At 43.1% G+C, this 27,164-nt stretch overlaps 1 long non-coding RNA gene across 2 annotated transcripts; it reads right to left on the reverse strand.

Moving 5' to 3' along the window:
• Positions 1–26,095, reverse strand: LOC142831209 (uncharacterized). 2 transcript variants are annotated; one of them, XR_012906859.2, is made up of 3 exons: positions 25,704–26,095; positions 19,565–19,876; positions 1–4,970 (listed from the first exon to the last, which is right to left on the reverse strand). It is a non-coding gene; the product is annotated as an uncharacterized LOC142831209 (long non-coding RNA). The 2 variants fall into 2 exon arrangements; XR_012906862.2 differs by lacking the exon at positions 1–4,970 and adding an exon at positions 17,724–18,221.
• Positions 26,096–27,164: the final 1,069 nt, after the last annotated feature.

The following is a 27,164-nucleotide window of genomic DNA, read 5'->3' on the forward strand; positions in this document are numbered from 1 at the left end:
TTTGTCGACAGTATCTGTCGACAAAACTTCCGTCGACAAAACGCGGTAGTCTAGACGTACCCTCAGTCAACAGGAGGTACACAAGATCCCCCAGAATGTTGTGGGGGCCTATGACACTATGTCAAAATCATTGTGGGTACAATAGTGTCTCAGCCTATCTATGAATACAGACTCCCATATGACAAAAATTCTGGCATGGTGAACTTTTCCTAGACAGCCCACATTGCCATTCATAAATCTGCCTCTGTGCTCCACTACTTCCTGCATCACAATGGAGTTTATGTGTTCAGGTGCTCCTTGAGGAGGACAAACTATGGGCACATGTGTCACATCAATGCTCTTGCCACAGCGACAAACTCTCATTCTCACAAAGCCAGCAATTACTTCAGGAATATCTTTAATGCCTGCCATATTGGGGTAAACCACACATCTAATTGCCTCAAAAACCTCCAGCAGCACATCACTCAAAGTCAACTTTCCAACCTCAAACTTGTTGGTAACAGAACTGTAGCAGTCAGGGGCAGCCAGCTTGCAGACATTATAGCAAGCCAATTCTGGACTTCTGTAGCATCTCTTAGGCTGGCTAGTGGGAGCAAGTATCTCACAAAGCTCCAGAAATGTAGCCTTCTTCACATGAAAGTTCAGGACCCATTGCTCACAATTGCAGTTCTGCATGATGAGGTGCTCCACTCTGTGCATGTGGCCCTGCACCAAAAGCAGCAGTCTGTGTAGGAGGCATCAGCCATACTGAACAGCATCTGCCAATGTAGTCTATGATGCGTCCTCCTCCTGCAGCTCCATCAGGAAATCCATCAGGAACCTGTGGTGGAACAGTAAATGCTGCCAGAATGTCCACCACCACCGCACAGATACTCTGTCAGCTTCCTGCCACTAGAGTGAAAGCACAAGCCAGAGAAATCCTTCCATAGCTGACTCCTCCATGTTGCTGACTCCAGTCATTGGGACTGCCATATTATTTGGCGTGGTGGGTGCTCTAGGGACTCTAGGGTATGGTTACTTTGACTTGGGTCTGCACAATGCAGACGGTGATAGATGATTTAAGAATTTTTAAAGGACTCGGACAATAAAAAATCATCATATACATGTAAAGGAAAGCCTGCAGATCACTAATTATATGTTTCATGAGCTGCATGCTGGGTAATGAACAAGTGAGGACTCCATGATTCTAAAACAACAATTGTTCTATATTCAAAGGTGTGTTCTCAGAGTTGCCACAACTGCAGCTAGCATTCTTGCCTTGTACACACAGACTATCTTCCTGGTGCCTCTTCCAAACTATTCTTTCCTGCAATCTATACAACATGAAAGGGGGGACCAAAGTGTCTCTGCACTGAAGAGACCTATTCCCCACACAATGATTCATGGACTGTTCATGTGTTTGATGTTAAGCACATGCTTAAGTGCTTTTCTGGGACAGGCCCAGGGTCATAATGAGATACTAAAACTGTGAAGAAGAAAAAAGAGCAACAAATTTGTGGCTTTTGCATATAACTTAATAGGATATAATTCTAGATTTAGATTTATGGAATAATTGTGTTATAACTAGTGATTCAGAAGTGGGAGAGAACCATCTAAACAACTAGGCCTGAAATCTAGTTAAGGATTTCTTTGGGATTAATGTTCAACTAGGAAACTGAGAAAACAAGAAGATTGGATTTCAGCAGAGCAAAATTTGGAAGAGCGCAGGAAGTGCAGGGTGAAATTGAACAGGATACAGCAGTAGAGGAAAAGGACACAAAGGGGAAATAGAAAGTGTTCAAAGATAAATTAATGTATGCCGAAGGGTTATGCATGCCATCTAGCAATATGCATGCCATCTAGTAATAATTGCAAGGTAATTTTTTAAAGTGTGAAGGAACAGAGAAATGTAAAAGTAATCAAGGGTGAGAAAGAGGATGGGTTATAAAACATCAAATACAGAGCAGGATAGGAATGATGCATACTGAAATTAAGAGAGCATAAAAAGTGATAAGAAAAGAAAAAACACAGAATGAAAGGAAACATTTAGAAGAGGATAAAATGAAATTATAACAGAATTTTCAGGTGCTGTACATAAACAACAAGAAGCCAGCAAAGCAATTGACAGGACTTTTTAGAGGAAAGGAAGAATGATTTATTAGCTGAAGAATTATTATGGCAAGGTCTAACAATGTAATGTACTTATTATTTATAATTTATAATTGAACCTGGAATAGAACACCATTATACAATATACCATCCTGCAGTCTGATTGATGGAACTGGGCTCCTATGGCCAAAGAGACCCCCATAGATAGCGGTGAAACTCCATGCAGGCATAGGAATCTACTTTCATGAATTAGATTGTGGTATTAAGGTTTAAAGTGAGTCAGGAATTCAGAAAGAACTACAGTAAGAAGAACTTCAGAAAGTTTTAGGACAAAATAGAATTTATACTAAAATTCCTTTAAAATGGCAAAAGTGATGCTGTGCCAAAATCTTTGGCAAAGGGGTAAGTACCAATGGTGTAGTGTTGCTAAATATTGCAATTTGATTGCACATTTCACAATATTTGATGTTTCTCTTAAATCTTCAAGAACTGGAATCATGTGAGTACATGAGAATTTCAACTTTAATTTAAAAATTAAGCAGTTAGCATCCACAGTTGCAGAGAAAAGTTTGAAAACACAAACACTAAAAAGGTAATAAAAAAACAAAAGTCAAATGAAAACAACCAAAGAGTAATAATGATTTTTGGTGCATGACAGAGCTAATGAGAGCTATGTTAAAAAAAGAACACTAAAAATAACCCAAGAAACTCCAAATCATAAACTTGATTTTAATGATAATGAAAATTCCCACATGGGAATTTGCATTTTGCTCCACAGTCACTAAAGTTTATGGTCATCCTGGTCTCTTTTGTAAACAAACTCTAAATTCATGGCCCAGGTTCCTACACCTCCTGTGCACACAAGTTTCACACTTGAGACGGACAGATTATCAGAAGAGGTCATGACAAAATCATTTGCTTTTAATTTAATTTCTTGTAGCTAACAATTTCTCTTCTCACTCTTAAAAAATTTTTTCAGAGAAGTCTGGCATTCTATTTCCACTCAAACACATCATCCTGCAGCAGTGGAGAGCTCTGAAGAAACCTCCTCCCCACACTTGAGTTAATTTTGGCTCGCATCATTTCTTTTTGATGAAAGTGAAAGTTTACTTAGAGGAAGAGGTAGCCCTGCACTGATGATATCCTGGATCTGAAAAAAACACAACCTTTGAAGGAGGGGTCTGGAATCCAAATGAGGATCCAAACTTCACAGCTGGAATCTCTCTCTTTTTCTCCTCCCTGAGCCAAAATTTCTTGACAAGGCCCCTTTCATCTGAGAAGGGCCTAGAACTGAAAATATACAAAATGAAACTGGACAGTTTTGCATAGCACTAGACAGGAGTATTCAAACAAATTTTTCCTTGCCACTGCTGGAATATGTGGAGAGACATAAAGTGTGATGGTATAATCCTTCAGTTCTAACTAGTTATCATATTGTTTGGTTGTTTTTTCTTAATGAATTTCCCATGCTCAGGCATCTCCATGGAGCTGTGCATTTATTTCATAGATGATTATGTGATATTAGGTTACAATTTAGTTCACGGTAGTGTTTAAGAAGGAGGAATAGAATAATCTCACTGAGTCCAATAGCTTCCTTTCTTACACCTCAGTATGAAACTTACAAGAATAACAAAAATTATGATCAATTCATCCCCAATGCAAAAAAGGACTTCTCTCTTTTCATCTGTGAAACACTGGTAGGTGTTTTCTCATTTCTCCTCATTTGTCAAATTCTGTATGCTAGATAGAGAGGAAATGTGCCAGCGTTGTTTCACTGAAAGTGCTGGAAGAGAAGAGGGAATAAAACAAATTCAGCTTGTCATAAGAAAGTGCAACTCAAACTGAAGACTTATGTTGCTTGTGCCAATCTAAGTTTGGCTGACAGAGAGGAGCATGTGAACTCATTTCACCTTACTTTGAGCCAACTCCATTATTGTTGTTTGACCCAACCATTACTGGGTTTGAAAGGGAGAAGGGGCTCAGATTCTGCAAGTCTTCACACAAAGCACACTTTTCCTTTTAGCTAAGAAAAAAAGAGGGGGTTGGTAATTCAATCACATTTGAAAGAGGCTAATTATAGGAAAAAGATTCACAGAATTATTTTTTTGTTTAAACCCAAAATATAATTTAAATGAACCACAATATCTCATGTTTTTCATAGATCACCCATCTCTTCCCTTCACTCTTCTCCTTATATATTCACTTACGCTACAGAAAGTACTCACTATTCCTTATGAAAGTGCATGTGGAGCACTAGCAGGCAATTATTCTCAAGTACACTTCCCTAGCAGTGTAAGGCTGAGATTAGCATAGTTACTAAAACTTATGTTGGTGGCACTGTATTTAAACAATGTAGATATGTCAGTACCAGAAGATCTTGAAATTGGGGATAAACAATAAGCCTCTTATTCTCACTCCTGCCAAATCAAATGAGAGGAAATATTAAACATTCTATAATTCTCTTTCATCAAACACTGCTACTTCTCTTTCAATAGACACCCACCATAGTAAATTGAATTAATTTGCATTTGTGTTGACTAGTTTTCCAAATCTACATACCTCAGTTTTGTATCTCAATAACTAAAGAAACCCAGAAAAAAATTCAGATATTACTATAAAAATAACACTTAAAATATCAAATGATTTTTCTTTTAAATTGGAAACAGCTATAATTACTTTTACCTTATATGTACTTTTATGCTTAAGAAACATGACCTGTCTTTTAAGTTTTGTATTTCCTATCTGCAGCCACCAGAGGGAGAAATCACTTACTGGAATCTCATGGTTTCAAGTTGATTTTTGGAACAGCATCAGAGATATTACTGTAATATGAAAAATCTCGTTCCATGTGTAGTAAGTATGAAGAACACAATGAAGAGCATCTAAAAACAAAGTAAAATACACTTTTTAAACAAATAAACACCAAGTAAAATCTTCAAACCTTGCTAATTTAAACACTCTGTTAATAGTTCTTGCTTTGCTTGAATTACAGATCCTTCTATTATATTTATTCCCATTGCATTTAGGGGATGGGAAGAGATCAGTGTACTGGTTTTCCATCATTCTACAAAGGCTAGATTCTAATAACTTAAACTAACTACGATGGAAATATCATAAAATTATCTAATAGAACTAAGGGACTTTGGAAATCCACTTTTGATTGAAAACAAACCTAAGCAGTTACATTTTTGTTTATATAAGTTGGACATTTTAAAATCTTTGATGTACAATCCTCCTTTCTACTCCATCAACCGCACCAAAGATACTTTTATTGGTTAAAGCATTTGCTTGTGGTGTTGTACCTTAAATACTTCAAAGATATTACTAGTTCCTCATGCTGACAAAGGCCATTTTGGTATGAAAAAAATATTGAGGCTACATTTTCAGATGTAAGGTGCCCTCATCCTTTCCTGGTTCATTTGGAGATTTCAGTTCCAAATCCCATGGGGTCTGTTTCCCCAGGACACTCTAGCTCCAAGTGTGCTCTATGGTATCTCTTATCAGTGGTTCCTGCTCTGCATAGGAACAGATTTCCATGTTGCAGCTCTCAAGGGAATGCAGGGAACTGTGTTATAGTCAATGCCTCACTACAGTTTTAATGTATCTTCATAGGGCAAGAAAACGGCATCCCCTTTTCCCATCACCCCCACCCCAAAACCCATTAAAAGCAAACAGAACATCAGGAACAACAGAGCATTCTGCTGTGCCTTACACTAAGTAGATGGGCCTGGACTGAAGCTAGCTTGACATCATTATTATAAAGCAACTCAGTAGCTAAAATTATTGCTGGTAGTTCCTATATTTAGAACTCATAGTCCTCAATGGATTTTTATTATGATTATTATTATTATTATAAGGACAATGCTTTTATGGGTTCAGGACCCTAAACATTTCCATTTTCTCTCCACGCCATCCTGGTGGTTTTCAGAGGCTGTATATTGGAAAACTGTTGAAGGTGTTCAAGTCATTTGTTTCATAAAAGGTATTCCAGGTTAGTTTTTCTTTCTAAAAGGATTTCCACATGCCTTAAGAAATTTTGGTGTATGCCGTAAGTATGTCAGTCACAAACATTTCCTTTAATTGCAAAGTTTTTCTGTACCGAAATCTGTTCTACAATGATTCCACAATTTGCATTCTCACACAGTATTAAATGAAACCCTCATGCTTAAATAAGTCCATTGCCATTCCTGTAGTGCAACTCAGCTTGGCAGAGGCCAGACTCCATGATATCACTATTTATACTTGGCTACAATAGTAAATGTAGGAACATAGGAATTCCCATTTTTGGGAATTAGCTTTGATCAATTAATGGTATTAACATTTTTAAATCCTACATCAGTTTGAATGATCAGTAGCTTATTAGTGTTTTAAAAATGCATCTCAATGACTTTAGATGGCAGTTTAAAATTGTTCACATATTACAGTGAAAAAGACAAGAAGTGTCATGGACATGTTTGAAGCCAAGTGGGATTGTGGAAGTGTGGCACCTCTGATCCTCCTGGCCACATTTTGATACCTTTGCTCATACTGAATAGTATCTTGCACCACCAATAGTCCCAGTCCCTTTGTAGGTCAGAAAAGACGTCAGATTGTGACTCTAAAATAGCAAGGTCAGATGTAGGATAAGGTTATGTTGCCCTGGCACACTGACTAGTTCATAACTTTGTAGGGACCTCCACTGAAATCATTGGGGCTACTCAAAGAGGCAGGGTCTACACAACTGGAGTATGAATGGCGAAACCTACCTCGCCATTTCTTTGTCTTGTAGGGAACATTTATTCCTGGCTCCTTAAACAGGGGGGCTGTGTTTAGACTGGCAGCTGCTTTTGCAGAAAAACTTGCCAGCTGTCTACACTGGCCACTTGAATTTCCGCAAGAACACTGACGATCTCATGTAAGAAATCAGTGCTTCTTGCAGAAATACTATGATGCTCCCATTCGGGCAAAAGTCCTTTTGCGCAAAAGCTTTTGCGCAAAAGGGCCAGTGTAGACAGCTCAGGTTTGTTTTGCACAAAAAAGCCCCTATCGCAAAAATGGTGATCGGGGCTTTCTTGCATAAAAGCGCATCGAGATTGGCCACGGATGCTTTTGTGCAAAAGCGCTTTTGCGGAAAAGTGTCCGTGCCAATCTAGACGCTCTTTTCCGCAAATGCTTTTAACGGAAAACTTTTCTGTTAAAAGCATTTGCGGAAAATCATGCCAGTCTAGACGTAGCCAGGTTGTGAGCAGACATTTTTCCTACAAGGAGCACTGGGATGCTTTGTGCCCCACAAAGGGATAATTCCTCTTGCAGGCCCCCTGTTTCAGCAGAGGCAGGTATATTCTGTGGTGCTTCATTTCAGGGTGCAGCACAGGAAGTGGGGAGGCTGGAGCCATGGTTCTGCCACCTCCCTGCCCTCCCTGAACAGTTGCTTCTTAGCATTTGGCAATCAGCCCCTCTGCTGCCCTTGGCACACAGCTCTGATTATATTTTCCTGGCTTCTGACTGCAGGGAAAACTCTTCCCCCAGTGGTGCTGATTGCACACGCACAACTCAAGCAGTTCTTGTCAACAGACCTACTATGGCATAAAGGGAAACAAGAAGACCTTTTATAAATACATTAAAAGCAAGAGGAAGACCAAGGACAGGGTAGGCCCACTGCTTAGCGAGGAGGGAGAAGCAGTAACAGGGAACTTGGAAATGGCGGAGATGCTCAATGACTTCTTTGTTTCGGTCTTCACCGAGAAGTCTGGAAGTGTGCCTAACGTAGTGAATACAAGCAGAGAGAGGGTAAGTTTAGAAGATAGGATACACAAAGAACAAGTTAAAAATCACTTAGGAAAGTTAGATGTCAGCAAGTCACCAGGTCCTGATGAAATGCATCCCAGGATACTCAAGGAGCTGATAGAGGAGGTATCTGAGCCTTTAGCTATGATCTTTGAAAAATCATGGCAGACAGGGGAGATTCCAGAAGACTGGAAAAGGGCAAATATTGTGCCCATCTATAAAAAGGGGAATAAGAACAACCCAGGAAATTATAGACCGGTCAGTTTAACGTCTGTCCCAGGGAAGATAATGGAGCAGGTAATTAAGGAAATCGTATGCAAACACTTGGAAAGTAATAAAGTGATAGGGAATAGCCAGCATGGGTTTGTGAAGAACAAGTCATGCCAAACTAATCTGATAGCTTTCTTTGATAAGATAACGAGCCTTGTGGATAAGGGAGAAGCGGTGGATGTCATATACCTAGACTTTAGTAAGGCATTTGATACGGTCTCGCATGATATTCTTATTGATAAACTAGGCAAATATAACTTAGATAGGGCCACGATAAGGTGGGTGCATAATTGGCTGGATAACCGTAGTCAGAGAGTTGTTGTTAACGGTTCTAAATCCTGCTGGAAAGGGATAACAAGTGGAGTTCCTCAAGGGTCTGTTTTGGGACCCGTACTGTTCAATATCTTCATCAATGATGTAGATATTGGGATAGAGAGTACTCTTATTAAGTTTGCAGATGATACCAAACTGGGTGGGGTTGCGACTTCTTTGGAGGATAGGGACATAATTCAAAATGACCTTAGCAAGTTAGAGAAATGGTCAGAGGTAAACAGGATGAGGTTTAATAAAGAGAAATGCAAAGTGCTCCACTTAGGAAGGAACAATCAGTTCCATACATACAAGATGGGAAGCGACTGTCTAGGAAGGAGCATGGCGGAAAGGGATCTAGGGGTCATAGTGGACCACAAGTTGAATATGAGTCAACAGTGTGATGCTGTTGCAAAAAAAGCAAATATGATTCTAGGTTGTATCAACAGGTGTGTTGTAAGCAAAACTCGTGAAGTCATTCTGCCGCTCTATTCTGCACTAGTTAGGCCTCAGCTGGAGTACTGTGTCCAGTTCTGGGCGCCACATTTCAAGAAAGATGTGGAGAAATTGGAAAGGGTACAGAGAAGAGCGACAAGAATGATTAAAGGTCTAGAGAACATGACCTATGAAGCCAGGCTTCATGAACTGGGCTTGTTTAGTTTGGAAAAAAGAAGATTAAGGGGGGACATGATAGCGGTTTTCAAATATCTAAAAGGGTGTCACAAGGAGGAAGGAGAAAATTTGTTCCTCTTGGTTTCTGAGGACAGGACAAGGAGTAATGGGCTTAAAGTGCAGCAGGGGAGGTTTAGATTGGACATTAGGAAAAAATTCCTAACTGTCAGGGTGGTCAAATATTGGAATAAATTGCCAAGGGAGGTGGTGGAATCTCCCTCTCTGGAGATATTTAAGAACAGGTTAGATAGACATCTGTCAGGGATGGTGTAGACGGAGCTTGATCCTGCCTTGAGGGCGGGGGGCTGGACTCGATGACCTCTCGAGGTCCCTTCCAGTCCTATTATTCTATGATTCTATGATTCTATGGCAGAGTGCCGACCGCAGCCAACCTTCAGCAGAGCTCCCTGCCAAAATCCATGGGAAGGTTACTGCTTTTAATGGCCAGCGAGGCCTGTGCAACCAGCTGAAGGTCAGCACCTGAGTGTCTGATAACCCCAGGCTGTTAATGAGCAGGTTTTGATACTCCCTGCTTCAGTGTTCACACCCTGCCCAAGACTCATCCATTTTGGTCTACAAAATTTCATAACAAAACCCTCCATACCAAGTGAAATTCATCTAGTTTGAGATTTCAGGAAATGCCCAAACTAGGCACAGTTGAATGGAGGGAGATGAACCCAGATTGAGCTTCATGCAGAAGTACCCCCATCCCACTTGGGGTGGAGGGATGAGGGAGGGATTTATGGTGTTGAATAGTTTTGGTGTAACCCACATACCTACTGAGTGTGGTTCACTGTCCAATGTAGTGGCACTTCGACCACTTACAGAGGAAAAGAATGAGTTTCCTCTATGGCTTTAGCTGAGAGATAGGCTAAGGTCATAGTGTAAACTCATTCTTTCACCGTGTAAGTGCTTTAAGTGCCACTACATGGGACAGTGAACCTCACCCAGTAGGTGTGTGGATTACATTGGTTCTAAACTAGGATCAAGCTGGCAGCGATGGATATCTTTCACTTTGAGATTCAACTCTCAGGGAACGTCTACACTACAACGTTAATTCGAACTAAGCTAATTCGAACGAACGGATCCAGACTAAAAAACTAGTTTGAATTAGCGTTTTGCTAATTCGAACTAGCATGTCCACATTAAGTGGACCCTGAACCGGGGTTAAGGATGGCCGGAAGCAGTGCCGGCAGGGCATCAGAGGAGGACTTAGAGCGTGGAGATGCTGTCTCAGGCTAGCCGAGGGCTGTGCTTAAAGGGTCCCGAACCCCACCCCGGACAGACAGTTCTCAGGAGTGCCCCGCTTGCAAAGCAGTCCTGGCTCGGATTGCCCGAAGTACCCACACTGGGCACATCACAGCACTCGGCCATCAGCCCGGCTGCACTTGCCGCAGGCTGCCATCTGGGGAGAGGGGGCAATTGGGGGGCTGCAGGAGAGCAATAAAGGGCAATTGTGTTTAAAAATGGAATCTGTCTTTATTGAACAAAACTGGGGGAGACTGGGAAAAGGAGGTGGGAGAGGGGAAGAGAGAGGGTGAGAGAGGGGAGGGCAACTAAAATGATCAGGGGTTGGAAACAGGTCCCTTATGAAGAGAGGCTAAAGAGACTGAGACTTTTCAGCTTAGAAAAGAGGAGATGGAGGGGACACAGGATAGAGGTCTCTAAAAGCATGAGTGGGGTGGAGAGGGTGCATACAGAAAAGTTCTTCATTAGTTCCCATAAAGAAGGACTAGAGGACACCAAAGGAAAGGAATGGGTAGCAGGCTTCAAACTAGTAACAGAAAGTTGTTCTTCACAAAGCAAAGAGTCAACCTGTGGAACTCCTTGCTGCAGGAGGCTGTGAAGGCTAGAACTGGAACAGAGTTTAAAGGGAAGTGAGATCAAGTCATGGAGGTTGGGTCCATGGAGTGCTATTAGCCAGGGAGTAGGAGTAGTGTCCCTGCCCAAGGTTTGTGGAAGGCTGGAGAGGGATGGCACGAGACAAATGGCTTGGTCACTGTCTTCGGTCCATCCCCTCCAGAGTCCCTAGGGTTGGCTGCTGTCAGCAAACAGGCTACTGGGCTAGATGGACCTTTGGTCTGACCCAGTACGGCCATTGTAAGCTCAGGGCTCAGGGTCGGGGGTCTCAGTGGACCACCTTGATTTTCATGCACACCTGCTCCTGGGTGACCAGGCTGGCAGCTCTCCTGCCCTAGCTGGCCACTTTCCTGTGTCTAGTGCGGAGGTCGTGGACGAGGTCCACGATGTCCGCACTAGCCCAGGCGGGTGCCCGCCTCTTGCGGTCCCGGGCAAGCTCCCGGGAGCCACCAGCCTGGTGGCTGCCTGGTGGAAGAGGGGGAGGGCTGGGTGGCATCGGGTGGGTGGCTCGATCCGTGCCAGGTGCAGGGTCTGCTGGCTGGGTGCTGGCAGTCTTGCACCTGGCACGGACACCGTAGCCAGCCCGTGCCCCTTTAAGGGGTCCGGGGCCAGGAGGGGGGCAGACGAGTTTCCCTGGTGTTGGCCAGAGTGTCCACCAGGGAAAGCTGGGGAGGGCTAGCCTCCCACTAGTTCGAATTAAGGGGCTACACACCCCTTAATTCAAACTAGCTAGTTCTAACTAGGCTTAATCCTCGTAAAATGAGGTTTTCCTAGTTCGAACTAAGCGCTCCGCTAGTTCAAATTAAATTCGAACTAACGGAGCGCTAGTGTAGCGCCTATGAAAGTTAGTTCGAACTAACGTCCATTAGTTCGAACTAACTTTGTAGTGTAGACATACCCTCGGAGAGATGTTTTGGGAGTAATTACACAGTAAGATAACCAGGTTTTCCGAGAGTTGTCCCATTTTTAAGGTACCTAATTGCAGGAAATCTGTCAGAGTGCTAACTAAACATTGCCAACTCTCCAGTTTTATGGGCTCAGAATTCCCTGACAAACTGTTGTTTTGTACCTCACAGCAGCAGTTCTCGGGCAACCAAAATTCAAACTTGTTCCATGCTCCTGTGAACTGCAAGTGTTGAGTTTTTCACAGCTCTCTAGGTAGCCACCCCACAGGGCTAATCTTAGTTGTAGTTTACTCATCTTCTTCAAGAACTCTGAGTGCCTCTGGTGGAAGATAATGCTATTATTGTTGCAGTTAGAGCAGCTCCCTTGTACCACAGGCCAATGCAAAAACATGTCTGCACTGAAGAAGTCACTGAAATATGCAGAATATTGTGGAAAGAAATGACAAGGACCTTAAGTCATATGCAGTATCAAGCAAATGTACGTGGCAGATAAATGGACAAGAGTTCAAATCAAAGACTATATGACAGCGATTGTCTTCTAGGTTTCTTTCTTTCCTCTGTTCTAATAGGGGATCCAGACTTTTCAGAGGCAGGTATTCCCGCTATTGCTGGCTTTGGACAGAAAGCACATTGCTGCTACCCAGTTACATAAAATGAACAGACGAACAGCTGAATCACTGACCCTGAATGGCCTTTTCCCTAGGATTTGTGGTTTTGGACAATGAAGCCAACATTTTACATGCAGTCAGTGGTGGTGCTTAGAACTGTGAAGAAAACATGTTTTGAATGTACAGGCAGTCCCCGGGTTACGTACAAGATAGGGACTGTAGGTTTGTTCTTAAGTTGAATCTGTATGTAAGTCGGAACTGGCATCCAGATTCAGCCACTGCTGAAACTGATCAGTTTCAACAGCGGCTGAATCTGGACGCCAGTTCTGACTTACATACAGATTCAACTTAAGAACCCCAGGCATCCCCAAGTCAGCTGCTGCTGAAACTGATCAGCGGCTGATTCCAGGAAGCCCGGGGCAGGGGCTTCCTGTAGTCAGCCACTGGTCAGTTTCAGCAGCGGCTGACTTGGGGATGCCTGGGGCAGAGCAGCTGGGGTGCTGCTGGGTTGGTCCAGTAGCGCCGCCGCTCCTCGGCGCTACTGGACCAACCCAGCAGCACCCAAGCTGCTCTGCCCCAGGCGTCCTGATTCAGCCGCTGCTGAAACTGACCAGCAGTGGCTGAATCAGGACGCCTGGGGCAGAGCAGCTGGGGTGCTGCCGGGTTGGTCCAGTAGCGCCCAGAGCGGCGCTACGGGACCAACCGGCAGTGCCCCAGCTGCTGTACCACAGGCGTCCAGAGCAAAGCCACGGAGCACGGGGGCAGCGGGACAGCCCAGACGCGCCGTGGCTGTCCTGCTGCCCTTGGGCTCCGCGGCTTTGCTCTGCTTTGCTCCCCATCTCCCTGGTCTGCAGACCAGGGGGACGGGGAGCAAAGCGGCGGAACACGCGGGCAGCCTCCCCATGACGTCACTTCTGCGACCTCCTTTCCTCACCCCCTCTCCGCACCGTCAGCCGGCCCCGGCTTGTCACCCAGACGGTGCGCTGGCCCCCCCGCTCGGGGGGAGTGGACGGCTATGCACACCGTGCCGGGGAGTGCTCCTTTCCCCTGCGGCCGCGGCGCCCCGGCGGCCTCCGGGAGGGGCGGGGCTACCCCGCCACAGCTACTTACCACTGACTCACTGCACATTCACTTCAGAATTAACTTGTGCTCTCACCTGTATGGAAGCGCTTCATCCCACCCTCTTCCAAACACAAGAACCCCTTGCCCCAGGTTCAGACATGCTTTGAAACAGTTTGTGTGGTGGTGGGAGTGGGGAAGAGCTCAGGCTCCATTTTAATTTGAGCCACTAACCACCGACTTTGCCATACAAGAAATCTCAGTTATTTAACATGGGCACTGATAGTTCTCAATACCTCCCCACAATTCTGACTGAGCCATATTCTTCAGCCCTTCTTTCTATTGTCTTCTTCGGCACAAGAAGTTACCTATAAACACCACGTCAGTACTTAAACCCTATATTCCATGCAGCCTGATACATGGATACTCTGCACAGTGCTTGATGCCATTTCAGAGAGTCTCATCCCAGCAGGCTGATTGGGGTGCAGAGGCTTATATTATAGAGCAGCTCAAAGAACTCCAGCTATGCCCCCAGAAGTCCTAGTGCCTAACCCAGTTTAATGCAGTGCCAGTGTAGACATGGTTACTTGGGTATGACTTGGATGTGAGTCAGAAGTGCAGATGCTCACAGCTGAGCTTGGCTAACACAGATTCCCAGACCCAGGTTAACGCTATAGTGAAGACACGCCCTAAATCATCAAATCCCATATCTACAGAATTTCCATCAAAAGAGTGCAATATGTCTAATCACTAAATCTGAAAGATTAACTTAAATGTAAAGCAAACTGAGGATGAAAGCAGCATTCACTCCCACAACAACATAGCTTTCAGGCATACTGGCAGGCACAAGATCGCCTTTGTACTTTTGGCTTCCAGTCATTCTGGTTATAAAAATACATTTCCTAAGGCATTCAGAACACAGAGTAAACATTAAACCATGGTCCAAAAGCTTTAACTATGTTAAAGTGCACACTCTGTATTTTATCTGAAAACCCAAACACATATAAGACTTTCTCAACACATAAAGTATTACCTGGGATAGCACTTCAAATGCAAATGAAGGGCTCTGTAAAATTATTGTAACGCAAGAGCACCATGGTTTATTAAAAGCAGATTTGCAAGGTTAATTTTCAATTATGTATTTCTTATTAATTTCCTAGCTGTCTTGCTATTATTAAATTTAAAGAGGAAGATACTTTCAATGTGTCCAGCTTCTGTGGCTTTATTACTGATAATTATTCCTATTTTCCAATTTGTGTTACTCTCGCGTGTTGCAAAATTTGTAATTAATGAGCAAATAATTATAGCAGCACTTACTAGAGCTGCTTTGGTTAAAGCTGTGTCAGCTTTTGCATTAGGGTCCCCATTTTTCAAGGGTTATTACTCAAGCATAAAAATTCACTCTGAACAGTACCTTGTCATACGAGCCATCAGCTGAGAGTGATACTTCTCTTTTCAATGTTTCTAAACAGCATCATTTGATTCTTTTTTTAAATGGTTGGCCATTGTAAATATAAAATATTTGAAAACCAAGAGGTTTATTGCTCTTAAATTTTTCAGTGCCATGATGACTTTGATAACTAGATAGCTAAATATTATTACAAGTGACAATTTGCACATTTAAAATGAAAAGTGAGGGGTGGAATCCTCTCCAAAGACCACAACTGAGCTCTTGATGCCTGGGTACTTTACAAAATAAGCAGAGCAAAGGATGTTTCACATACACTGGAGATGTGCATTCTAGACCCAGCCTAGGGTCTAGAACCTTATGCCTCTTTCAAGGAGGTTTACAGGATCTGTCGAAAAAGTCTTTCTTTCTCGACAGATCCCCCTCTAGACTGCCTCTTTTTGCTGACAAAGTGCTGAGTTGGCAAAAGTAGTGGCCATTTTTATGCAACTTAGGTGCGGGATATTTAAATCCCTGCCTCATTTGCAGTGTTGGCATGCCTAATCTGCATCCCTCTGCCGACAAAGGGATGCAGTCTAGACATACCCCTAGTGAAGAGCTTAAGAGCAAACTTTAAAAAGATAGTGCTCCATTGGACTCAATGGGATTACTGCCACATGTGCTTGATGACCCTCTTCTGCAAAGCACTTAAGCATAAGCTCAACTTTCAATACATGTGTAACCCCTATTCAAAAGTAACAACTGCTTTACATGCTTTACTAAATTGGGGCTCCCGAGCTTAATCCTGGTCCCTCAACTCCTAGGGTATGTCAACACTGCGCCTCAGGTATCCCAAAATAGCTATCCCATGTCTTAACAAGCCACCCATTATTCTGAAATGTTTTTTGAAATAACAGGTGCACTATTTCTGTATCCCTGTAACCCTCGTTCCCCGAGGGTTAAGGGAGGTCTCAAATTAGTGTGTTATTTCAAAATTTGGCACTGTGTAGAGGTTCCAAATTTGAAGATAAGATATTTCAAAATAGAATCAAAATAACATATGCAATTTGCATAGTGCAAATTGCATATGTTATTTCAAGTTTAGGGTGCTGTGTAGATGCACCCCTACAGAAATCAATGGAAGCTGAGAATACTTAGTACCCCACAAGAATCTCAACATCCTCCAGGATTCATCTCTGTTCATGTAATTTTTAGAAACTGGCCATTAATGTGATCTGAAAGTAAGAGTCTGGCTTCTATTTTCCACTGTTTAATCAAAATGGAAAAAAGTCAGGAGAAGGAAAAATTGCAGCAGCTTTGCACCTACCAAATACATGGCAATTCAAAAACTCTTTTTGGAAGAATGGTATGAAAACATGCAGTAAGTTTTCTCCTAATAACCTTCACATCACGTGTGTGAATGTGGATACAATTAATTTTTTAGGGTGACCCCTGTGCTATCATATCTATATGGACAGTGCCTAACACAACGGGTTCCAAGCCTGACTTGCAACCTCAGAGTGCTCTAAGATCAACAAGAAGATAAATGTATTTTTTATGCTGGGTTGCACACACTCTACCTCTCCTTTTTTTCCCCTTCATGTTTTAGTTTGTCACTGCTTATATACATCACTGATTTTCACCAGTAAAATGAGTGTCTGAAAGCAAGAGATGGAGGTAGGTAGTACAGCCATTGACTTAGATGAGAGCTATGGACCAGACGTAAAAGGCTCTTCAAAACTGAGGAACAACTGCAATGGGAAGATACTGCATAGGTAGCGAGAAGGCCATAAAGAGAGTACAGACTAGGGAATTGATCACAATGCGGTCACTTGCAATATTAGAAACAATACAGCAAGCAGCAAGAGCAAGGTGTTGTATATGTGCTGCCATAGCTTCAAAGAAAATATGTGATTTCAAAAACTACTGGGAGACAGAAATGTAGTGTGACCACTTTCTCCCAAGCATCCCATGCAAATATATTGCTCTCAGAAGCATTGTGACTGCGCTAACTAGCCAGACCCTATTTTGTGTACTTCTTTTGCAAAGACTTTTCAGGTGCTCCTATTTCTTGGGCTCTGCAGGATCCACAATTTTTGAAGCAGCTTAACTGTAGCACTGTACACTATAGACAGAGAACAGGGAAGAGTCGTTGGGTTTTGTTTTGTTTTGTTTTTGTCCTGTTAACAAAAGGACAACTGAGGGTACTTGTTTGCTAGAGATTACCACATTCAACAAGAAGTTTTACCTGTTGGGAAACTCAGCCAGAGGCAATGCTGGCATAGCACAGCTCAGGGAATAAACAATCCTATCTGCACCCTTGCGCAATTACACGGAATCCTGGAAATGGAGTGTCTGGAGCTAATTCTGCCCTCTTTTTTCACATCCATGCAGTTTACCTCCTATGACTGTTAAACTAGTAAGGGTGTTTTGTCTATTCACCATGCTTTTTATCTGGACACGTGTATGTTTCAATTTATATCAGCTGAAGTTCCTTAGGTTCCCTTTCCCCATAATTATCTAGCCATCTCCAGATTTTAATGACTATTTCTAGTACTCATTTCTTTAGTGTAATATTTACAGAAAACTAATTCAAAATTAAACAATAGGATTCTATATTATAAAGAACCAGTTTGAAATCAAAATTGGACATATTACCAATATAAATTTAGATATCTAAATACAAATATGTTCTTCTTTGTCTTTGGTCACACCTTGCTCAATTTATTTGAGGGAGACATTTAAGGAGGCAGAAAAAATGGTATGTCAACCCACATGCATGGTTTCAACACATTTTAATCATAATTCCAGCTCATCTGAATAATCCTTTGTATTTGACCATACATCCATCACACAAGGATAGTAATGATCAGTGATTTATTAGTGTTCCAATGGCATAATACACGACTCTTTTGCGGTACATATCATGACAATGGTATATTAAGTGTAGTGAATACATCAGGCCTGGCAAGAATGGTTCTCACAGAGTAGTGAATCACCAGCAGGTCTCGATGTCACATTTCTATTTCTGTCTCTGTAAATATAGACAGACTTTAACGTTTCCTTAGAGGACGGTCCGAATTCTAATCTCAGCTATACCAGCATCCATCCAGAGTGATTCCACTGAAGTTACTTTGGATTGACACAGGTGTATGGGAGTACAGGACACAATCCAAAGCAATTGCATTTTTTGCAAGGTACATTTTTAGTACCATGACACCTCCACTGCTGAAGAAGATGCAGCTAGATTTTCTCACTGTGAGCTGTTTGCCTGTGAAGAAGCTAGATGGAGGCACACTAGTAAAGAAAATAAAATAAAAGCATGTCATTGGTGCCACCCTGAGGATCGCTTCATATTTCATATGCTTTTTTATCCTAACATCAGTATTCTCACCAATAGCAATTGCAAACCTTACCATGCTACAAGAATACTGATATCATTATTTCTCTCTCTAATAAACACACAAGCGAGTGTGTACGCGCATGCACACATGCAAACACACACACAGACACAGACACACACACACACACCAAAGCCCAGAACACACTGACACTTATTTCATAATAAAAGCTTTGTATAAATACCAGCAGTTACTCTGCATATTGGGGGACTGTCTAGCATTTGGGTAAATATTTTCTGCTGCTGACCTAATATCATGTGTGACATGCTTCCCCAGTTAAGATTAGTTTGCTAAAGCTAGTCAGAGAAATCTATATGTGTTCATATTCCCTTGTTGCTGGGGGGCCTTACATTTTGACTGTAACCATGGTGCTGGTGGATTTATCATAACTCCATGACACAATGTGTGTCTCATTATTCTTTCCTGGCAGCTTTGTATAGCTTTTATTTAGCTGTAAAAATAATTTACATTTCTTGAGCATCTGAATTAAAGATAAACTAGAACTATGACATCCAGGGATAGATATTTTTATGCAAATTTATTTATAACACAAATCACATTTAGAACATAACATCACACCAATGTCTTCTTCAGATGACTTGTCTCTTTTGACAAATATTTAAATCTTTCTTTTGGGAAACAAGCTATTCAAGTATAATGTATACATTTACAAAGAAAATAGAGTAGATAAACAAGTGTAATTCTCACTGATTATTTCCATCAATAAGTAAAATTTGGGAAGCTGGGTTAGTGATAGGTTTGGGTATTAAATTAGGAGTTTTTTCATCTTAATATAATTGATTTCAATGTTTTCCATCTCAGTAGTGATAGTCTGACTGCTAACTGATGGTGAAATCCTGGTTCCATTGACTTCATTGGGAGGCCAGGATTTTGCCCCTAATACACATTAAGCAGTCCTGTGGCCTATATGAAGTGCATTGGTGTTATTAGTTCAATTGCTGGTGGTTAACAATCCACATCACAAACAGTACCATCATGTTAGTCTCATGCCATTATTGTCTGTGACAACTTACCTGATACATTCTATCATCAGGACATTGCAATAAAAAACTAACATCTTTTTAATAATTGTTAAGAAAAATTTTGAAATTTGATTTGAAAATAAGCACAATTTAAAATCTTACAGGTTTTTAGCACTAAAATATCAATTTTATAAGTATTGCTAAAATGAATATTTAAGCTGAGAAATGACTGGAAAGAACTAACAAACATTTTCACCTGAACGTCATGAAATCATTTTTGTCAGCTTCCTCAGACTTTTCTTTCTGGTCTCTTCAGTTGGTCATTTTTAGATAATTTCTATATGGTCTCCATTTCTTGATTTGTGTCCAAAAAGTTCGATGGTTAGTTTCTTGAGCTCCCATAAAACATAAGGCTGATGTTTGATCAATGGTTTCACTGTAACCTCTTCCTGTTTGGTGACAGCAGCAGATCAACCATGTCAGAAGCCTCTGCTATTTACCTCCTTCTGCAGCTGTGAACACTCCATTTTCATTGGATGCTACCCTAAAAGGACACCGTAGAACTTTTCTAAAGAAAAATGGAAAACATACTAAATGTCAATAAAACCCATCACAAATCCTAATATATTTTCTTACTCTAAATGTGCTCTGGCAAAAGTTGGACACTGGCACCACTTCTCTGCTTCTCTTAATTATTGTATTGCTAACGCAAATTATCTCAATCTCAGAGACAGGAGCATCTGAGAGGATGGATCATGCAGCATAATGTGCTCTTATGTTAGTGCACCAGTAAATGGTGTTGCCTGTGGTGGTGGGATCCTGTGAGAATTGGAAGGAATACTATTGCTCTTCATTTCCAGCTTTCTAGCCAGATTGCTTTAGCACAAATCAGTGCTTACCCAGCCCCCTTTATATCTCTACTTCTAACTGTAGATGCTGAAGAATGGCTGGTGATGTGAGTGAACCTGCTATGGCTGATATGTCCCAGGCTGTTCCTCTTTCATCACTCCCCTTGGCACTCTGACAAATGTTTTGTGGAATAACCTCAGTCGAATGCTGCAGGCAATATCATGCTCCCCCTTTAGCTCTGCTTCCATGTTCAGACCAAATATAACTCATGAATCAGAAATAATACAAAATATTAGTTCCCGTTTGGCTGGAAAACAGGCCCTACTATGTGTTCGCGGCACTGAAACTGTAAAATCCACATGTTCCCAGACTCTTCAGCACCTGTACTTCATATAGAAAGGTGTGCAAGTCTCTACTATGTCATGCCAACTCATATGCAATCTGGCTTTGTCTCTTATCTGCCACATGAATCCTGTAGGTTTCTTCCTTTCTACACACAGAGCTGGGGGACAACAACAGGGCAAACTCTTGGGGTGCATCTACACTACAGAATTATTTCAAAATAACTCAAATTATTTTGAAAATACAAGATGAGCATTCACATAGAAAGCCTATTATTTCAAAATGATTTCGAAATAAGAGGCTTCTTATTTCGGAATAATAAACCCTCATTTTGTGAGGAATCATGCCTATTTTGAATATGCTGTTTTGAACTAGCGGGGATGTGGATGCTCCTCTTCTGCTATTTCAAAATGGCTCCTCCCCAGGGCCATTCAAAGTAATTACACCCCATTGCTTCCTGGAGCACTAAATCAAGGTAGTGCATCCACATTAGGGGAGCCTGCCTTGGACTAATTTTGAGGTTTCCCTGTAGTGTGGGAAGCCTCAAAATAGTTATTTCAGGAGTTATTATTCCAAAATAACTTATTTCTAAATACCCTTGTAGCATAGACATTGCCTTACTTATCTACAGTTCCCCTTTCTGAAACTTGTCTGTCATTTGGGGGAATGGCCAGCAAATGAAAAGTACATTTGAGATTATATTTCATTTTTAAATATAAGTTTTAATGATAGGGGCAGTGCCTGCAATTAATTGTAATAAGCAAGAACAATTACCAATGAATGTTTTTTTCAAAACAAGTCCTTCCCTAAGCTTTGCATGTTTTGCTACTTAACTGTTAGCTTAATAAACTTAAACTGCAGGCAGAACGTTCTGTCATGGTTTTCTAAGGGCTGAACTCAGTGACTGACAGGTGCATTCCTGCATCCTACATCTCCATCAAACTATGGAGACAGAAAACTTTGTGTGAGGACTGGCATATGTGCAAATAGAAGTAAAATGACAAGGGTGTTTAAAATTTAGTCTATTCAGTAGGATTCTGTTTCTAATTTAGTTCATCTACCCTTAAATGGCACAAAGGTGACTGGGCAAGGAAAGAGATCAGCAGGGATACATAGGGACAGGCAGCTATTTTAGCTGAGGGATATGAATGGGACTACTTGCAGAGAAACAACATGAGTAAAAGTGGCAGAATCTGGCCCTGAGTTATCATGGATTCCATGTCTTCCAACAGCACAATCTCACAAACCTGTAATTTCACCTCATGATTCCTACTCAATAGCAGCTCAAAGTAGACTCAAGAAATTCATCATTTCACTCTTCATTTCCTTCTAGTTACCATTATTCTGCTGAAATGTGGGTTATTGCTTGTGTGTGTATAAAATTCTTTTACATAATGTTGGTATAGCTGTGCTGGTTCCAGAATATGAGCTGGTGAAAGAGGTGAGCTTTCAAACATATCTCTTTCACTAACCAAAGTTGGTCCAAGATATTGCTTCACCCACCTTGTTTCTCTTATAAAAGCAATATTAGAGGGCCACCCGCTGTGACTTGGTTTTGTTGGTTAGTTGCTACAACAGGAGATTGCTGGGTTGTGCAATTGTTCTATTTTGATAGCATTCAAGCATTATTTGTCTGATTCTGTCTACTCTGTCCCCTTTCCCCCTTGCCTTGCAAAATCTTAATTCTTAGAGAGGTCCACTGAGCAATGTGTTTGCTGCTACCAGATCTGCCCATGGTGCATTTGCTTTGCTTTTCAGTACCCAAGACATTTTAGAATGCTCTCTTGTCCAAAATATCTGCCTTTTTCGTATTCTTAATCCATCTGACCTGCTTTTCTTTTTCATCATCCTCTCAACTCAAAAGGAAGAAAGATAAGTGTCTCTTAAACCCTTTTACATTGTTTGAGCCTTTCCTTTTAGTGATGCCATTCTAATGACCACTGACCTCAGTGAAAGTCCTGAGTACCAAATGATAGCAGAATATAGAACTTTGTTTCAATTGACTTCCCTGGGAACTCATTCCATGGGGCCAATATCTACCTTCAAATTCATGCAGGATTTCCATTGACACCAGTGAGGCTTACAAGGGCAGAAGTAAAGGCTCACTTTGCCCCTTGTAATAAGTAGTTCTCATAGATTCATTTTATTCCTACTTTCCTGATTTTTATATTATGTCCCCACATTTTTTTCTCTACTTCATTACTTTTACTAGTCCTTTATCATTGTTGCCTCTTCCATTACTATACTCATAACAACATTTGGATTTTGTTGTAATTTTGAATTGTGTCTTCATGGAAAAAATCTTATAGAATTGTACAGAAATGAAACCATAGGGTTTTATAGAAGCTACTCTAAAAAGGCCCCATTGACTATAAAAAACAATTAGATATTTGTTATGTTTAAACCATACTACAGAATCCTATATAAGGGAGAAGATTGTTGATAAAATTCTAAACAATATTTTTAAATACCAATAGAAAGTTTATAATTTCCTATAAAATGCTGAACACTTTACACTAGCAGTATAATTCAGATTGCTTTTATCATATGTACAGTACATTTTTAGCCAATTATGTCACCAACATAGCCATAAATTGGGTTGGAAAGAATACAGTCAGATTATCTAACAACACATTCACCTTGATGCTTCAGAGTAGCAACATTCGGAAAAATAATTGATGATGTCCAAAGTTAACAGATTCGTTTTGGATGGGCCAGGTATGTTCATCACAGCATCTATACTACAGCGTTATTCTGAAATATCTTAATTTGAAATAGTTAATTTGAAATAAGTTATTTTGAAATAACGCGTCTATACACAAAATGCAATTCGAAATAGCTTTTTGCTAAATCAAAATAGTGCAGCCACACTGACTGGATGCTGAATCGCATTTAAGGCCAGCTGAAACCGGTTCCGTCAGGGCATCAAGTCAGCAGTTGCTTTGTGTGGCTGCTGTCTTAGGCTATCTGAGGCTTGTGCTTAAAGGAACCCCCGGACAGCCAGTTCACAGCTTTCCCTGCTTGCTTGCCTATCTTGCTGAGGGACAGCAAAGCATTTTTCTCTCTGCTTGCTTGGTTGCCCTCACTCGGGACACGACAGCACTCAGCAGTATGGAGCCAGAGCCACCCCTCTGCACTTTGGTGCTTCTTTTGGATGTTTTGCTGCAAGCCGGGCAGCAAGTGCTGGAGACTGCCTGGCACCATCTGCGGCAGCCCAACCCCCAGGTCCTCTTCATGACCCCCCTGGGGGCCATGGAGTATCAGTGCCTGGATGCCAGTGGGTCCCGCTGCATCTGGCACCTGGACACCAGCAGCGACTTGTGGGACCACATCGTCCTGGAGTGCTGGGGAGACCAACAGTGGACCCAGAACTGCAGGATGAAGGAGGACACATTCCTCGAGCTCTGTCAGTGGCTTGCCCCTGCTCTGCGGCAACAGGACAGCACATAAGGACTGCCATTCCCCTCCTCAAGTGTGTGGTCATCACCCTCTGGAAGCTCTCCACGCTGGATAGCTACCAATCTGTTGGCAACCAGTTCGGCGTGCGGAAATCCACCGTCAGAGCAGTGCTCATCCAGGTATGGCAGTCTCCGGCCATTGTGCCAGGACGGGGGAGGGGGATGCAGGAGTAGATGGGCTGCCCCAGGGAAAAGGGGGGAGGGGATTCAAGTCCCCTCCATGGGAGGGTTTGTTCTGTCCCAGCTGCACTACAGACTTCCCATGGTGGCCAGGATTTCAGGGGGGGAGGGGTTGCTCCTGGGGAGCGGGGCAGTGGTGGGGAAGGAACACTCTCAGCCACCCTGGGACCCCAGTGACTCTTGGTTTTCTGTGTCTCTCTGCAGGTGGTCAAGGTCATCAATAGAGTGCTGCTCTGCAGAGTCATCTGCCTCACGGATTTGGATGAGGTCATCGAGGGCTTTGGTGCCCTGGGCTTCCCCAGCTGCGGGGGCAGGGGGGGATAGAGGGTGGGGGGATAGGCAGGCAATCGACAGGTTGCACATCCCCATCCATGCCCTGGAACACCAGGCCTCCCTCTACATTAACAAGAAGGGATACTTCTTGGTCATCCTTCAGGCCGTGTCTGACCACCTGGGCCACTTCCTGGACATCAATATGGGCTGGTCTGCAAAGCACATGAAGCATGGGTGTACCGCAACTCCTCCGTGTGCCAGAGGCTGCACGTCGGGACCTTCTTCCCTGACTGCCACATCAGGGTTGGGGACATGGACATGCCTGTGTGCCTGCTGGGGAATGGGGCCTACCTGCTACAGCCCTGGCTCATGAAGCCCTACACAGGACACCTCAACCTCTCCCAGAAGACCTTTAATGCCAGGCTCAGCAGGGCCCATACTGTGGTGGAGGGGGCCTTTGGCTGGCTGAAGGCCCGATTTTGATGCCTCCTCACCCGCCTCGACCTCTCCGAGAGTAATATTCCACACATGGTGGCAGCGTGCTGTGTGCTGCACAATTTGTGTGAACAGAAGGGGGAATATTTCCTGCCAGGCTGGATGGCAGAGATCAACCACTTGGCTGGCCTGTATGCACAGCCCCGCACGGCTGCCAGCTGAGAGGCCCATCGGGGGGCTGTCCATATCCAGGAGGCCCTGCGGGAGAGCTTCCACATGGAACAGGACTGAAGTCTCCCTGGCATGCCCCACTGGGGCCTTGTGCCTTATTCCACCCTCACATCCTTCCACTTATCCCTCCCTAGCCCCCCTTCCTGATGTCAAATAAAATACATGTATTTTCAAAAATATAAACTCTGTTTATTTAACAAAACTGGGGAGGGAGGGATGAAACTCTGGGGAGAATGGGGAAAGGAAGAGAGAGGGTGGGAGAGGGGAGGGGGAAGACTAGGAGGAGGGAGCAGGAAGGGGGAAGCAAGGAGAAGAAGGTGGAGGGGAAGCTCAGGGCTCTGAGATGGGGGGTCTTGCCAGGCCAACTGTCTCCCAGCACCGTGGGTACGGGGGCTTCGGTCTCCCCAGGGGAACGGAGAGGAGGATGTGGCGGTTGAGGTAGGGGGTGTGGAGATTGAGGAGGAGGGTGTGGAGGTTGAGGAGAGAGAGGCAGGAGGGGGAGAAGGAGTGGGAGGAGGAATGGGAGCTGGGGAGGCAGCAGGTGCTGGAGTGGCATGAGGCAGCATGCTCTGCACCAGGGTCTGCAGATGGGCACAGATGGCACGACCCTGGGTGAACTGTTCCTACCAGAGCTCCAAATCTAGTTCCACCCAGTGATCAACGGTGTGGTGCAGGGCTTGCAGTGCCCCCAGGTGCTGCTCTCGGTATCCCTGCAGCATTTGGCTGGTCCTCCTGTGGAGCCCTCGTGTGGGAGGATGTCTCGGATGGGGTGGTGCGCCCTGCACATGCAGCTGGTGCGGCTGTGGAGAAAGAAGAGGAGTTGTCAGTTCTCCCTGGGGATACAGTTGGTGAAGCCCAGCCCCCCTCTTCAAGGTGAGGATGACCATTCCCTGCACCATCAGAGCCAATGTGCTTGCACAGAGGCCATGGTCAGATTGTCCGGCTATCCCCGGGAGTGGTAGCTGCCCCCAGACGGCACCCAGGCCCCTGTGTTGTGAATAGTGTGGCTGAGGTGGGGGGGAGATCATAGAATCATAGAATCATAGAATCATAGAATAATAGGACTGGAAGGGACCTCGAGAGGTCATCGAGTCCAGCCCCCCGCCCTCAAGGCAGGACCAAGCTCCGTCTACACCATCCCTGACAGATGTCTATCTAACCTGTTCTTAAATATCTCCAGAGAGGGAGATTCCACCACCTCCCTTGGCAATTTATTCCAATATTTGACCACCCTGACAGTTAGGAATTTTTTCCTAATGTCCAATCTAAACCTCCCCTGCTGCACTTTAAGCCCATTACTCCTTGTCCTGTCCTCAGAAACCAAGAGGAACAAATTTTCGCCTTCCTCCTTGTGACACCCTTTTAGATATTTGAAAACCGCTATCATGTCCCCCCTTAATCTTCTTTTTTCCAAACTAAACAAGCCCAGTTCATGAAGCCTGGCTTCATAGGTCATGTTCTCTAAACCTTTAATCATTCTTGTCGCTCTTCTCTGTACCCTTTCCAATTTCTCCACATCTTTCTTGAAATGTGGCGCCCAGAACTGGACACAGTACTCCAGCTGAGGCCTAACTAGTGCAGAATAGAGCGGCAGAATGACTTCACGAGTTTTGCTTACAACACACCTGTTGATACAACCTAGAATCATATTTGCTTTTTTTGCAACAGCATCACACTGTTGACTCATATTCAACTTGTGGTCCACTATGACCCCTAGATCCCTTTCCGCCATGCTCCTTCCTAGACAGTCGCTTCCCATCTTGTATGTATGGAACTGATTGTTCCTTCCTAAGTGGAGCACTCTGCATTTCTCCTTATTAAACCTCATCCTGTTTACCTCTGACCATTTCTCTAACTTGCTAAGGTCATTTTGAATTATGTCCCTATCCTCCAAAGAAGTTGCAACCCCACCCAGTTTGGTATCATCTGCAAACTTAATAAGAGTACTCTCTATCCCAATATCTACATCATTGATGAAGATATTGAATAGTACGGGTCCCAAAACAGACCCTTGAGGAACTCCACTTGTTATCCCTTTCCAGCAGGATTTAGAACCGTTAACAACAACTCTCTGACTACGGTTATCCA

The sequence above is a fragment of the Pelodiscus sinensis genome, chromosome 13 (assembly GCF_052426305.1).
Source record: "Pelodiscus sinensis isolate ZL-2025 chromosome 13, ASM5242630v1, whole genome shotgun sequence".
NCBI lineage: Eukaryota > Metazoa > Chordata > Testudines > Trionychidae > Pelodiscus > Pelodiscus sinensis.